Raw genomic sequence first — 15995 nt, 5'->3', positions numbered from 1 at the left:
CTCTTCTTAGAAGTGTGCATATTCTATGGAAAAGATTGATGAAATGAAAGTTTAAACTGAGTGAAATAGCACATACCGTGACAGTTTTTAGTAATTACTTTTATATTCAAGGACCGCGATAATGCAATGTTCAGTAGAACACAGTTATTTCCAATTGGACGATGAACCTGGGCATGTTTACAAGTTGCTGCTATCTCTTTTTCTCCCTAATGTTATAAGTAAAAATTCCTGGTTTATAATTAGGATTTATTATTGTTTTACAATCTCATATAGAGAGCATTGGATATACAGACCATTAAGATGATTTATTAGTTAAATTTTGGGGGAAATTCATTAACTGATAAAAAATGGACTCTGAGTGCACACAAGTGTTTATTAATATTATGAGATTATCAATTAATATTTTATCTCATTTTGTACTGTGTTTAAAAGCAAATGGGAAGTCTGAGAAACTGTCACAGATCAGAGGAACCTGTGGAGACATGATGAGTAAGTGTAATGTGGAATCCTGAAGGGGATCCCAGAACAGAAAAGACACATTAGGAAAAACTAGTAAAATTGTAATAAAGTGCAGAGTTTAGTTAAGCGATATGGATTCCTTAGTTATGACAAATGTATAATAGCAATTAGGGTTGCCGTGGGACAGATGTATACTAAAAATCAATTTGTTGTCATCTGAAATTCAAATGTAACCGGGTGTCCAGTATCTTATCCGTTAATTCTCGCAACCCTGGTAATAATGTCGGATATTAATGATAGGAGAAACTGCATGAGGGGTACGCAGGAACTGTCTGATATCTTTGCAACTTTTCTGTAAATCTCAAATTATTCTAAAAGAAGAAGGATATTTAAATTTTTTTAAAAACATATGGGAAAACATAGAGCCCATGAAATACACTGTGCTTTAATATTTTAGTTGGAACACTTTACACACCTAAGAAAGACTAAAATCTGACACCAGCCTAAACTTTTACTTTTTTTTAATATGCAAACAAGTTTGCCCTCTAAAAAATGTATGTTTTAACCCCATTTGCCAGTGAGAAGAGAGCCAAATACAATAACACTAACGGCAATATTCTTCTATTTATTTTTCTTTCCTCACCTGCTATGCCTAGGTTTTGACATTAAGAATATTGTGTTTGATATTTTCTGCATTAAAAACCACTTTAGGCTTTGGTTCCATTTTACTCCCAGTCAGAAAGATCAGAAAAAGCTCAAGTCACACAGTAAGAAACTTTATCCACTGAATGAGACATTATCCATTCCACCAGACTGCAAATCAAAGAGTATCTCTTAGGCTGCTTAAAAATTCATTTTAAAATCTGATCCTGATTGTACTTTTATGGTAATCTCATACCATCAATCATCCTTTTACCTTTAGTCTCTGGGTCCAGCGCTCTCCCCATAGATCTCATTCACTCTACCTCATTATAATTCTGTAGGTGAGAAAACAGGGGAAGAAACCTTAACAGAAAATGAGAAAAAGATGTAAATTTTCTTGAGAAAAGTCAGGTTCACTAAGAAGCAGAGCTAATGATATGTTCTGATCTTCCCCTTTTTTTGTAATTAAAAGATGGGAGGAAAAACGGACCCCAAAAAGGCAAAAACCCTGTCTCCCATGCAAATAACATATTTGTAATCTGCATTCGGTCTCACCAACACACCTTATGGTTTTAAGCTGTCAGGGTTCTGACTTGTTTCTGCCATTTGAAGTGAACAAAAGAAATATTTTTGAAACTCTCGAGAACTTTCCTTTCATTGTGTGATGTTTGCCTGCCCTTCCCCAGCACTGCCTCCTTTCTAATTCTGTTTTCAGGGAACGGAATTATCAGAGTGCAGAATTATCAGCAGGCAGCTACCAGCCCCACAGAGCAGGCCCCTCTCCAGGTGTGTGGGTTCACCTAGAGTTACGGGAAATGGATAATATAACTTTAGTTATTATTCTCCATCCGGCAATGCATATATGCCTGCCCCAGCTAACAATTACTCACGGGAAGGGAAGAGCGCGTGGCTCTGTGTCAGCCAGAGAGCGCTCGTGGCAAGTGGAATGATTTCTAACATCCAGTTTAAGTCAAGCCTTCATTCAGCCTTTTCAGCATGATTCAATTTTACTAACAATAAATGTTAGATTTTTGCTCCATTGATTTGGATGCTGACTCCCGTGTAAAGCATATTTCTTAGAGCAACAAGAAATGTAGCAGATAATAAACTCAGCAGTGCAGCTCAGCCTCCGTACATTTGGATTGGAATAAAAAAAAAAAAAAAATGGCCATTAACCGCAAGGGAAGGGACGGATTTCTCTGAAGTACCAAGTCCAGCTGCACTATCATTTCTAACATCTTTAACAAAATGTTGCCATAAACCACAGAATGCCAATAATAGCAATAATCCCTCCAAAATGGGTTGTTACCAGCAGTTAGTGACCAGTTTCTTAGTTAATGGCCTGAGGGGAAAGGCTTTAAGAAAAGCTGTATTCACTATTTCCTCTCAGGCAATTTCACTGGATGCATTAAACTGCATTTTCATTGGGATTTCAAAATGTTTGTGCTCTGACAAGGTGCTCATCATAAGGTCTTTTGATTAAATCTCCATCTCCACAGTCTTAGGAGGAGCAAATAAGCAACACATCTAAGCGTGGGAGGGCGATAATTGAAACAGTCTCTTAATTAATAACAAATGACATTCTGAAATATAAAAAAATATATAATGCTGATAGAATCCCGTGGAGTGTCTTTGTTCATGATTTAACGCACTCTGCCATTGGCTGATGGGCTGTAAATTGGCCCTCCGTTCATTCATCTGTTCCTGAAGATGATAATCCCGCGGCCGTCTTTGTGGGGTTATTGTGAGGATCACAGGCGATTCTGTTTGTGAACGAGATGGAGAACTACGTGGTGCTCTGTACTGGGGAGGCTGGGACTACCAGCCAGCACCCTCCTTCATGGGTAGTAACCGCCAGAGCAAACTGGTTAATTCTCAATATGCCCAGGGGGTTAAATTTGAGCTATTTCAAAGGTGATTGAAGTTGGGAGTGAGGAGGTGCCCAAGGAAATGAGTGTTCAATAAGTGCTCCTAGCAAGGGTCTCAACCCATTCAAATTTAGATTGAAAATTCAAGATTTAAGGGATTCGACTTCCATTTTAGGGCTTATAAAACGCCAGCCCCGCTTCTTCTGAAAATGTAAACTTTTTATCAGATGTCATGAAACATCTGTTTATTATAGGATCATTTCTTTTAGAAATATATTTTACCTCACATGCAAATTAGCTCAGGCCCATAGATTGGGACTTTGAAGTGATTGCCCGGAGTTTTTAAATTCCGCAAGTGAAATAATAAGAATCTAATAATAATTAATATTGGGGCAAACTGCCTGATCCTGTTCTTAATTGGCATCCTAATATATATGAACACAAAGGTGTTTTATTAACATATGTGGGAATCGCTGACCTAAATATATTTCAGGTAATAACATGGTATACCATAGCTGAAATTTTCATAACTGAATGATGATAATAGTAATAATAATGATAATTTTAACATTTGCTTCTCAGGAACTCCAAAATAATATTTCAAATGCCACCTTTTTTGAGGCATTATTTTTCCTGATTACACCTAAAATAATTTCTTCTCCTGATTCATATTTTATACATGTAATTAACATTAGAATGAGACATGGCCACCCAAACCCTTTTCTTCTTTCAATGCATTCATCACAGAAATACACTTCTTCTAGATTTAAACTAAAATGTTCTGACACTATTTATATATCAATCATAAATCATTCAGAAACATGAATAGGTTACATAGTATTATTTAATTCCTCTACTTGCACCGTCTACTGGTTTTAAGTGAAACACTTCAATTGCTCATTAATCGCAAACATTAACCTAAATGTATAAATAAAGGCATAAATGATTGACGTTACAAAGAAAATGGCATGCGTCAGGCACAGGGCTGCTCTGACTCATTATATCCAATGCTACTCAGATTACAAATGCCCACTTTTATGTGCACTGAGGGCACAAAGGTAAAGTACGTGCTGGCTCTCTCTCTATCTCTATCTATATTATATTGCATGTTGTATATTTTTTCTGTGTGAAAAAAAAATCAAAGTAATAGAAATGAAGCCTTACATAGTTTATCACATTGAAAAGACATTTTAAGGAAAATCAAATATACCTTTGAAATCAGAAGTTTTAATTTTCCTCATAACCAAAGTTCAAGGTGGGTCTGGCACCAATCCTGTTTAAAAAAGAGTTGGAAAATGATGGAGGGCAGGATTTGTCACCTGAAGGGGATGTGTTGAGAATTAATGGGTCTACAAAGAGTTCTGTTGGAAACGAAGATGCTGCCCCACTCCGAGGGGCCATTTTACAGGTGAATAGAAATCCTTGCCACGCACTTGAGCTCCGGCGGAAGAGAGAGGCATTGAACCCACTACTCCCAAATCTGCTCTCCCTCCTCCACCCCCTGAAATTACTTTAGTGGAGACAAAGCTTTTTATCCCACAGCGCACCTCGGGAGAAAGTGACAGCGTAAAAGGTCTGGTCGAAATGGGCAGAGTGCGAGGGAAAGAATGAGGCCATACCGAGTGTGGGCATGGATGCGATGGGGAGGGTCTGTGGACACAGGAAACCAGCCTTGCAACTCTTCAGTGTTTCTTCCTTTGGTCAGCTCTTTTACCTATAAATTCATCTCCTAGGAATGTTATACCGATTTTAAAATAGACGGTGCTGAATTCCTTGGAAGGAGGTAAGCGATCATTCTAGGATGACTATGTTTTGAAAGATTATAAAGAATGAGGGGGAAGCGCCATGTCTTGCATATAAAACAGAATATTAATTCAGAGTTTTACTAACTTTCTTTTATTTGACGTGGTACTAATGTGTCATATATTACAAGAGCAAACAAACGTGTGGAAGGAACGGTAAAAGTGCAGATTCCTTTGGAGGACCCCAGTGTCTTGTGTTTACTCATGGATGTTGCCATTGGTGGGAGAGAGTGACGGGGGTCAGAGGGAAGAGAAAGGGAACATATGGATCATAGTGGTAGGTGTTTCCTCCCATACTGTTAGTTTTTACTTCTCTATTATGAAATAGCTATTATCATCTCTGGCTTACAGTTGGGAAAGCCATAGAAGATTTAAGTAACAGACCCAAACTACTGTTTTTGCACGGCTCGTCAACTGGCACAGCCCCCAAATCCAAACCAAGTCTCCCGGATGCTGACGCTCAAGTTCTTTCCACAACGATGGTTAAGGATCCCAGCACACCTGAGATCAGGCCTGGCAGGGCCGCTGCCTACAAACATGTTGATAACAATTAGTTTGAATGATTATAAAATATCCATTATTGCACTTAAATTTTTAAATACCAATTTTACAGTCTACAAATTTAAAGTCTACAAATTTCTTAAGTAAATTTTCTGCAAATACTTTTGATCCCTGCCATGTTTCCACATTGCTCTGGCTGAAAAAGAGAGTCTGCTAAGGATGTTTTTGCCTCCAGTAGTGGCCCAACTGCTTTGCAATTATCAAAAGATTAGAAAGACCTTTCCTGAAAGGTTTTCTTAGGATTCTAGTATGTAAAGTTTTCCCACTCACTGCTCCCTAATCTGCTTTTATTATCAGATACACTTTTCCCGAGAGTCTGACCCCGACCCTCAGGTTGCTTATGGAAATGGGATTGCAAACAAACAGCCCTTGCACCTTCAGCTGATCAAAATGTGAAACATTTTTCTAATTACAAGGTTATCCAGTAACCTAAGCCATTTAATGTGAAATCACAAAATTTCAGGACTAAAAGATGCCCCTGAGAACATAAGTCCAATTCCTTAAATATGTTTGAAATCAGTAAGATGAAATACAATGTACCTAGTAAAGCTGATTTCTTCAAAACTCTTTACCTAAATGTGCAACTCTTTTGCTAAGGACATATTACTACAAGCAACTGTCAGTATTATGGCTGGGGAACAGCCCCTGAATGTGAATGATTTAAATAAATCTGAGTTGTAACTATGGACAATGTTATAATAGGGCATTGATTTTCAGACTCTGCTCCCATTCCATAAGCTGGACCATGAGGTTTCACAATCAAAACTTAATGACAGTGATCTTTTTTCAAATGTGCAGGAAAAAATTAATAGAATTCTCTTTACAAAAATTTTTAATCCCGCATATTTTTAAAGTCTTCTCTGTATGACATTTTAATATAAAATATATCTCATTCAGACTAAGTTAATTTGTATTTGTTGTCTTAATATTGCATCATGCTTCGCATTATGACTTTTAGTTGTTCAGCTAGTTGAGGACATTTGGGACTCACAGGAAGAGGGGGCCACTTTCCTGACCAAGAACCTGGTGCCTAAATTTTTAACAGAACTGGCCATGAGTGTAGTATTTAATCAACTTTTAATAAGACATGTTTATATCACACAGCATAAAATGTTCTATTCACATATCTGTAAATAGTGAATTATAAATAACCTTCTCTAACATGTTAGGGTAGCAAGAAAAGAACCAATGATACGCATTTATCCAATGGATTCCCAGAGAGCCTCAGGAAGCAATTGAGGACTTGTGGGCTGGGTCTTTTCCTGGGCAAGACTGACTGATGGGTCAGGTCAGCAGATAAGGGAGTTGGGCCCTGGCCAAGTAGGGCAGTAAGCTTTGTCTCTTCACTAAGTGCTATCAGTAAAGAGCATAGGTATAATTTCCAAAATTTTGCCCATATGAATCACAGGAAGTTGGATCATTGTGAGTCAAGAATGAATCATGTTATAAGTGATAAAAGCACAAGATAGTAGAAAGGATTTTTTGTAAAGTACATGAAAGAAAGTGTAATAGAAAAAAGGTTATTTCATAAAATAGAGTGGAAATGTTCATTGCTAATTTTTCAAAGAACTGACAAAGAAATTTGAGGCCATATATATTTATATCTACCTATATATTTATATCTATATCTGTATATCTGGGAAGGTCTTTAAATTGCACCTGACTTAGAATTAAAAAAAAAAATCCTAAGGCTAGTAATATCTGTTTTCGTTTGGGAAGCAGTCTGATTCTCATTTAGAATGTCCAAATTCAATGTAGGATTGCAGGATTAGCTCCTCAACTTCAAGTTATGAGAACAGAGGTTGGGTGTTGAAAAGAACCACCTAGAAAATGGGACAGAGAAGTGGTGGCGGCATATATTAAGATTCAAGCCTGCAAAACCAGCTATTTGCCCGTCTCATTCGGCCTTGCCAGCATAGCAAGTCAGGTGAATAGAAAATAGGAACGATTCTTCTCCTAGCAAATACCTGGGGAGGCTCTCCTAGAGAGTCTTCTAATTGGCCACGAGGATGGATGAGAGGACATGAGTTAGATGAAACCAGCCAATAGAATTCTGTGGAATAAAGGTATGCTTTAAGCAGAAAAATTAAACTAATGAGTAGCATTTTCTTGGCTGTAAGTTTTAATCCCCCACATTTTTCTTAATGCCTTCTCTATGTGAGACTTCAGTATAAAATAGTATCTCATTCAGAACTGGTTTCTTAGGATTCCAGTACAGGAGAAATCAGGCCTGGTGGGGCCGCTACCTATAAACATGTTGATGACAATTAATTTGAATGATTATAAAATATTGGTGACTGCAGTTACATTTTTAAATATCAATTTAGGAGGTTTGGTCTTGATGACTAAGCAAAATGATTTGTTGCAAACTGAGCTGACATCTACCATTCAGTGTGTCCTTATTATCTTGCTCTGCGTTTGGCACATAGTAAGTGTGCAATAAGCTACCACTGAGTGATAGAATCAATGAACGCCTGCTATGTGCATAGGATTCTGGAGTGGAGATGCAGTGGATTGTAAGGTCGAATATTAGTGCTACCTTAAAAGTGTTGTAATTTTAAAATTTTCTTTCTATTTCTACTGCTACAGCCTTAGTTCAAATGTTACCGTCTCTCACATAAACTCCTGCAATAGCCACCTACTTGGTCTTCATGCTTTTACTCTTGCTTCTTACATTCTATTCTCCACAGAAAGGCCAAAGCCATCTTTTAAAAATACAGATCAGATCATGTCATCCTCTTGCTGAAAATCCTTTGATGGTTTCCTACAGCATTTAAAGTATAATCCAACCTCCTCATCTGGCACCTGTCTGTCTTATATTTCATCCTTTACTATCTGCCTTACCCACCGTGCTCATGTTACACTTACTTTCTTCCATTCCTTGAATGTGTCAAACTTGTTCCCACCACAGGGCCTTTGCACTAGCTGTTCTCTCTAAACACAGATGCTCGAAAAGCATGCACCTTCTTATCATGAAGACCTCAGCTTACATCTCCAGGGGCTCTGAAGGATGCACTCTGATTGTTTTCATCTTTTGGCACATATCACCATTTGCTATTTTCTTGTTTACCTTTTTATTGTCTGTCTCCCCTGCATTAAAAGGTAATTATCATGAGAGCTTACTCAGACATGCATCCCCAAGATCCAGAACAGTCTGGCATTTCGTAAGAGTTCAGTAAAAGGTTTTTGAGAAGAAATGAATGAATAAAGGGGTTGTCTTGGCTTGTGAAGGATCAAAGACGGAGAATGGATAATTCTGTGGGTTTGTATGAACTTCTGTGCCTGTCCCCCCCAAATAACAAATTAATACAAGGGGGAAAATCAGTTAAGTAAGAGTATTTTTGGTATCATGTAGGCAACACAATGGCATCGTGAATTGGACTCTTCTTTTCAGCCTCCTATTTAGGAATTGTTTAAATTTCATTTGCACACATTTAAAACTTGAGGTTTTCAAGAGGCTATTTTCTTAAAACTTCTGACTCGTTTCACAAAATCTGTGGTGTTTCTGTGTGATTCTTCCCGTCCCATGTCAGCAGGATGGTTTTCTGCGTTTCGGGTTTATGAAATTATTGACAAATAAACGCCCACTGTGTGGAGAGCTAGCCTATTCCTAGGCGGGGAGTTATAATAGGAATTTGCGGTGGGCTGGGGGGAGGAGTGGGGGTGATGAAGTGGGAATCTGTCCACCCACATTGGTTGGAAAACCTACTTTAAAACTCGCCCAGCACCAACTGAGCCTAATACGGTTGTTACAGGGAGTATGTGTGCTATGATGGCAATGTGTCAGGCCTAATTGGGACCTTCTGAGAGCTAAGAGGATGTGCAATTCTAGCAGGGAGATGTTAATCCAGTCACAAACACGCCGTTCACAGGAAAACTTCCCTTCAGCCCTCCCTGCCTTCCTTACTTAGCTATTCAAGGGAAGTGATCGGTGCAGGCAAACTTATAAAAATTTAAACTATTTGGGTGCTTTTGGAAATGAGTTACGGAGCTCGACTAAACAAAAAAAATTCCTCCATGAAAATGAGATACTTAATAGGGATTGCTGACTCCTCTCTCCTGTAAGGGCAGGTCCAGCCAGTCAGAAAACCACCTGGATTTACAGGAGTGACATTTGCAGGTGATTCAAATTTAAATCAAGTTTACTCTTCCCCGCCCCCCCCCCACTCCCCAGCGTGAGCCGCAAGGAATTCACAGATTTCTACATTAACCCTAATTTCCAATTGTAGGTAAATGTTCAGCAGACTGTTTCTGGAATAGTAAATGGAAAGTAATGTAAGAGAAATCTCTCATTCTGTGACTTAGAAGGAAGGAGGAGGGATGGAAGGTTGTGTCAAGATCAATTCTAGTGCCATTAACCCCCAGGGAGGCCCACTCCCTGTAGGGGGCTGTCCAAGCTTATGATTTACCCTTGCTTCTGCTGGAGGGGATGCATGGGATCAGGGTACTTCTGGGAAAGTACCTTGGGTCAAAGTACTTCCCAGATCATGAGTCTAGGCACCATGACCTTCATTTCACCTGGCTAGCTGACAATAAATCAACAAGAAAAGGAAGGACTCGTAGAACCAAAGAAACAAGTTTCCACCATCATTTGTGTTTTATAACATGTGGTCTACCATGAAAAGAAGTTTTAACCAATACACTGTGATGCCTATAAATCTAAATCTAAAAGAAATAAAGCAAGACAACTTACTCACAACTCCAAGAAGCAGGTATATTATTATACTCATTTTCACAGACAAGGAGGTGCACAAGATCACACGGTTTGAAAATTGCAGCACTCTACTGAAAATAAAATACCACCTAAGTTATTGTTTTCAAAAAAGGACTTGAGCAACGCTGGAGACAATATTTTGACTCACAAGAATTAAGTTTCAGCCTGGATGATATTTAGGAAAGAACATTGGCAACTCTGAGCAAGAAGAGAGCTGCACTCAGACTTAAATGAGACTTTCAGACATTGAGTCTGAGTTTTGATTAGTCAGACCCGAGTGTTTCCACGGATCAGGAACCTTGCAGTCATACCTCTTTTTCTGCTATCTAAAGTGAAATAAGGCTCTGGTTAACTGTATTTGCCCTAAGGGCATGCCATGTATCCTATTAGTTGTTTACATATGCGTTTGTTTTGCCTAAACTTTTTATCTCAAGGGGTACGGCAGCGGGAAACCACGTAGAAAGTCTTCATAACAGGAGCTGCTCTGTGAGGTCATTTGCTTCCCTGAACCTGGTTTATAACTATAAGTGACTTCCTTAACTGTTATGCTGAGGACAAGGTGGGGTGATGTGTCCTGGGAGGTTCCCCACGAGTGATTCTTTGTTTATCCCGGTGTCTTCCAGATCGTTTCCAGGGATCTGCCTACTTGTGTTTTAGTTCACCAGTGTTGTATTAGGGAATCTCACCAACACCAGGCAGTGCAGAAAGGGACCCTGTGTTTTGTGGTAAGTTCTCCTTTCAAAGCTTTATGCTCAAAGAGAATTGACTACAGAATGTCAGACGACCATTAGCCGAGGCTTAACCAACAAGGACCATACTATGGACAGAAAATGGCTTTACTGGACATCGCACACCAAACCACAGACAGCATCGTAAGTCTTTCCCAAGATTCAAAGTTAGAATTATGCCTATTATGAAACAAATTTTTAAAAACTTACTGGGAAAATTTGATTTTGTCCCCTATAATATTTTTTTTCCCCTGATGAAACTTATCCAGAAGTAGCAGACATTATTTTTCATTTCTGCCATATTCAGGTAGGAAATAACGTCAGCCAGAGATACTAACTTCTGCCTCGTTGTGCTTGCTAAAGTGTTCTCCTTATCTGCTTTGCCAGCTCTAAACTTATTCAAGGAGAAAAAAAAAAAATCTCACCATGAAACTCATTCTGACTATAGGGGGCCCCATGAACTGTTTTTAAAATTTAGCAGGAAATGTCCTCATCCCATACATGAAGTTTTGTTTTTTTGTTTTGTGTGTGTGTGTGTGTTTTCTATAAATGTCTAAGTCCTTGAGTTTTAGGAGCCACTTTCATGATTGTTTTTCCAGTGAATCTATGAAATCAAGAAAGGATGCTACTACATGTCATTATTTGAGAGCAAGGTATTCTCCTGGTGAAGAACACCATGGAGATGTTGGTGATCCTTGCTGGATCTTACACAAATAATGAGTTCTTTTAACATTGTTTTGTAATACTTATTTCTGATATTGATGAACCAGCCAGTGGTAAAATGGGGAATGTTGCAAAATAGTTTCAGGCACTTTTTTAAAAGACTGTCTCGATGAGTGTACGTTACTCCTACACCCAGTTGACAACCACACACAACCCATGTCCGCAATGGAGTAGAAGCCCACAGTAGTGAGGATGCTAACATGCAGGGTAACACATTCAAGGACAGCATGGCAGTGCTCCTGGATGCTCCATCATCAGATGTGGAATTTTCTGTCTTTGGGACTTGCTTTCCCTAATTCATCTCAGGTATCTCTGCTTTCATTTGCATGCTTTAAGCACGTCTGTGTGAAGGCCCTCTGAAAGAGTCCAGGGGAGATTTCCCTCTTCCTTTGGGATGTGAGGTAGGCCACAATTCTCCACAATGTTATTAAGGCCCTCAATAATTCATGCATTCCTACTTTCCTCTCCTTAAGTTTCTTGTATGGTACTCAGAAGAAGCACTCTTCGTAACTTATACCCGCTGTCACCTGGACATTTACCTGGCCATTAGAATGCTTACCCATGTAAACGATTGATCCCTCTACTTCTATAATAAAACATTTTGAAGTGTTAGAGATGTTTACTTGACTTTGTTGTAGGAAAGAACATGTGATGTTTATTTTGAATTCCAGCATCTAACGGTGTCTAGCTCATACTGGCACTCAATAAATTCTTATTGAATTGATTTTTAAATTTTTTATTGCTGAAATGAAACATTGGTGTCAGCCGTTTTTACACAGCCTCTCACATCCTCCTTCAATCACTACAGTATGCTCACTGGAACTTCAATGACCTACTACTTTCACTTCCAAAACTGACTTTAAAAAAAAGACGCACAACTTTATTGGGAATAAAATTAAGCTGTTCCACAACATTGAAATGTGCTAAGTTTGAGAAGATGTTTAAACACTTCTACAGTGAAAAATGGCATTTAAATATTCATATTAAATTCATCATATAAGAATGTTTCTTATCAATTTTTGTTTGATATCAAGGCTCTCCTATCATAATATTTTGTCTTTACAGATTACTAGGAAAGAGCAAAGATTCAGCTGATGAAGGAAAATGGCATGTGAGAGGGGTCTTGAAGAGCAGGCAGGTTTTTATTGGAGAGGGACAAGGATGGGAAGCCAGGAAGCTGTGTGAGATCAGGAATCATGTCTTACACATAATGGGGCCTCGCACATAGTAGGTGCTCTAAGAATATGTTGAAGAAATAAAGGAAAGAAAGCTACAAAAATGAAACACAGAGACTATTTAAGGAAGCTCAAGTTGTTCAGTTTGGCTGGAAAATAGGTTAGGATAGTGTTTCTCAACCTTGGTACTGTTGATAGTTGGGCCACATAATTCTTTGTCGTGGGAAGGGATTGTCTTATGTGTTTTAGGATGTTTAGCAGGATCACTGACTTCTACCTACTAAATGCTAGTAACCTCTCCCAAGTTGTGACAACCAAAGATATCTCCAGACATTGCCTAATATCCTCCTGGGGAGTGGGGGGCACAAAACCTCTCTTGCTTAGGAAGAGCTGGGAATTGCTCAAAAACAGGGCTGAAGACAGAAATTAGAATCGCAATTCGAGAGATCTGGTATTTACACTAAATTTGATAGACAAGGGTATTTATTAAATATTTCTGAGCTAAGGAATTACAGAATGTCTTGTGTTTTAGAGAGAATAATTTGGCAGTTCATATAACTGTTTTCATTTTTATAAAACATAAGTATGTAATTTTACGTATATATTTCAAATTAGTAAATTAGTCAACATCTGTATGCCTCAATTTTCTCATATGTAAAATGGGCATAATCATAGCATTGTACTGAAGATGAAATTAAGTAATTCACATAAAGTGCTTGGAACAGTGCCTGGTACATTTTAAGTAAAAAAATAAATGTTTTTGTTATTGTTCATATTGCTTACCACCAACAAGGCACTGTTGTGACACAAGCAACTTGGAAACATCTTTGAAGTACAGCTACCATTTCTAACATGAGTCAGTTATCAAATCACTTAGAAAACGAAGTCCAAGTATAACCAGAATAATCATGAACCCAACGGGATGGCTAATTTCCCTTCCTCCCTAAATCCTAGATTAAAAGCTAATCAGATCACACTTAAAAACGAAACGGGAGAAAATGTTAAAAAGGGAAAGAAAGCTGATTTCAAAGCTCCTGCTCAAATACGCGTCGTAGTGCCTTGAAACCACGTACAGACAGACAGAAGGCAACGGCCCTAAAGCTGCTCTGCAGGGGCAGCTTTGAATGGGTCGGCTTCCACGTGTAATTGCTGACAAGCCACAGGTGCCAAGCCACATGAGCCGGGGATAGCCTGATTTTGAGAAAAGAAATGACAATTCTTTACCCATCATTCATCCCAAGGTGCGCTTGTCATCTCTCGTAGCACATAGCAAGTTACCTTTTTATTAGTGACTTTGGAAATCTCGCAAGTGAGCAGCAGCGGCATCCTTATCTGGGAAACTGCGTGTAAATGAGACTATGCGGGTTGGAGGATATGCGATCAGCCTGACAGAAGGATGAAAGGTGTGCATTTGAGCTCTCAGGCAATCAGATGAGGGGCTCTTTCCTGCCTGCCTGTCTCTTCGCACTGACCAAAATGATGGGCGAATGCAGTTCTCCCATCCTACCCGTTCTCTTCCCTTGTTTCCCTGACCATCTAACTTCACCAGATGGAAATAAAGAAAATGCTTTAATGGTTTAAAATGCAAAATCAAGTTAATCTTCTTGGTTTGCTTACTAATACGATCTTACATTTTTAAGTTTTCCAAATATTTTCTCATAAGTCATCTTGTTTGGGCTCTACCCAAGCACTTAACGTAAATAGCACAAATATGACCTACACCTTACAGAGCGAAGCTGGGGGTCAGTGAGGTCAAATGCCTTGTCCATGGAAATGATGGAACTGGAGAAGAGAAGGCAGGTGTTCTGATTCGAAGTCCCAACCCTGTGACGGTGGACAATCTCTTCATCAGTTCCGCACCACAATATCCAACAATATTCAATACCTCTTCCTTTTTAATTTCAGCCAGTGTCATTATTTTCAACTAACAAATTTATAAGAATAATTAGGCCTTTATCATGCTTAGACTGATTTTCTGAAGAAGCTTCTTGCTTGGTCTTTATGCCTTTAGTCATGTCCTACTTAAATCCCCCATCACCCTCCTCATTGATACTCTGGCAGAATCCCATCGCTTTGCAGCTACTTTCAGCTACTTGTCCAGTCCCATTCTTGCATTTAAGATGTGCCCTTTTCATCTTATCTTTGATCTCAATCCAGGCCAATGCTTTTCTTTCCTTCTCTCAAAGTAAGTGAGATTTATAACCCTAGGGTCTAACATGGTGGTAAATACATGGTCTCAGTCTTCAATGCCTACTCTCCCTCCCCCTTCTAGGTTAGTTCGTCTAGTTTTTGGGGTGGGAAAAAGGGAGAAAAAAATGAACGCCTCCTAATTTTCCTGGGTTGCAAAGACTCCAGACAGCGGAAGGGAAGGGAAATTATAAAATATTTCTGTATTGTGGAGCTTTGACCATGTTGTTGCTGATTTACTGAATCACTTTACTGGGCCTTCAATTACTCTCTCTTTGCCCCTGGATCTTCCTTCAGCTTCTCCAACTCCTGGAATGAGGTGTGTGTTTTCATCTGCATGAAGGAGAGTCCTGGGCTTCTGAAGCATACCCTTATCATCAAGGTCAGAGACAACAAGAATGGACCCGAGTTTTAATCTGTTCTTATGGGGTTCCAGCCTGCTCATCATCTTCCTATCTTGACTGCCTGGGCTTTGAGCACTATTAGACACAGAGACAGTCTCACAGAGAGTGCCCGCCCAACCTCCACAACACTAAGTCCATTCTCCTCTTGTGTAAATCCGTCTATGCACGTGCACGTGTGTGTGCACGTGTGCGTGTCTAGCCTACTGGTTCTCCTTCCCTGGTTGAACCCAAAACATACAAAATTTGAATGTGGGGTCAAGAGATCGTTGCTTTAAAGATGGTACAAATAATTGCATACTTATATGTTGATAGATGACCCCAAAAATGTAGGGTAATGGGAGAAAATGGCTGGAGCAGTATTTTTGAGTAGCGAAAGGGGGTGAAGTCTAGTGTCCAAGAGCAAGTGCAGGCTTTAGCTAGGTGCACGGAAAGGTCATCTACCCCAAGAAGATAAAATATAGATGATATGGCTACAGATGTTAGTCGATAATTGTGGTGCTGGCATCATGTGCAAGTTTTCTTTTGAGCATTAAATACCAATGGACACTCAAAATGGAATTTCTAAAATATTTGCTTCAAGTAGAAGGAAAATAATATCATCCTAGAAAGAAAATCTGAGTTACAGAAAGAAATAAGGAGCAAAGAAAATGATAAATGTATGCATCAAACTAATAAGCTAGGATAAAGAAAGTCTGTGCACTTAAAGTAAATCCACAAAGGACACTCCAGGCT

The 15995-nt window shown here is 39.0% G+C and overlaps 1 long non-coding RNA gene across 24 annotated transcripts in view; it reads left to right on the top strand.

Moving 5' to 3' along the window:
- The window catches only part of LOC144381380 (uncharacterized), a 340649-nt gene that overhangs the window by 311036 nt on the left and 13618 nt on the right, over nt 1-15995 (top strand). For 22 of the 24 annotated variants that reach the window (XR_013446496.1, XR_013446486.1, XR_013446495.1 and 19 more), the window contains one exon: nt 10670-10918. The exons of the other annotated variants lie outside the window; for them this stretch is intronic. This is a non-coding gene — a long non-coding RNA (uncharacterized LOC144381380). The remainder of the gene's footprint in view (nt 1-10669; nt 10919-15995) is intronic. 24 annotated transcript variants of the gene reach the window in all.

The sequence above is a fragment of the Halichoerus grypus genome, chromosome 3 (assembly GCF_964656455.1).
Source record: "Halichoerus grypus chromosome 3, mHalGry1.hap1.1, whole genome shotgun sequence".
Classification (NCBI taxonomy): Eukaryota; Metazoa; Chordata; class Mammalia; order Carnivora; family Phocidae; genus Halichoerus; species Halichoerus grypus.
Note: the sequence above shows the minus strand (reverse complement) of the source record. Positions and strands in the feature narration are given on the sequence as shown.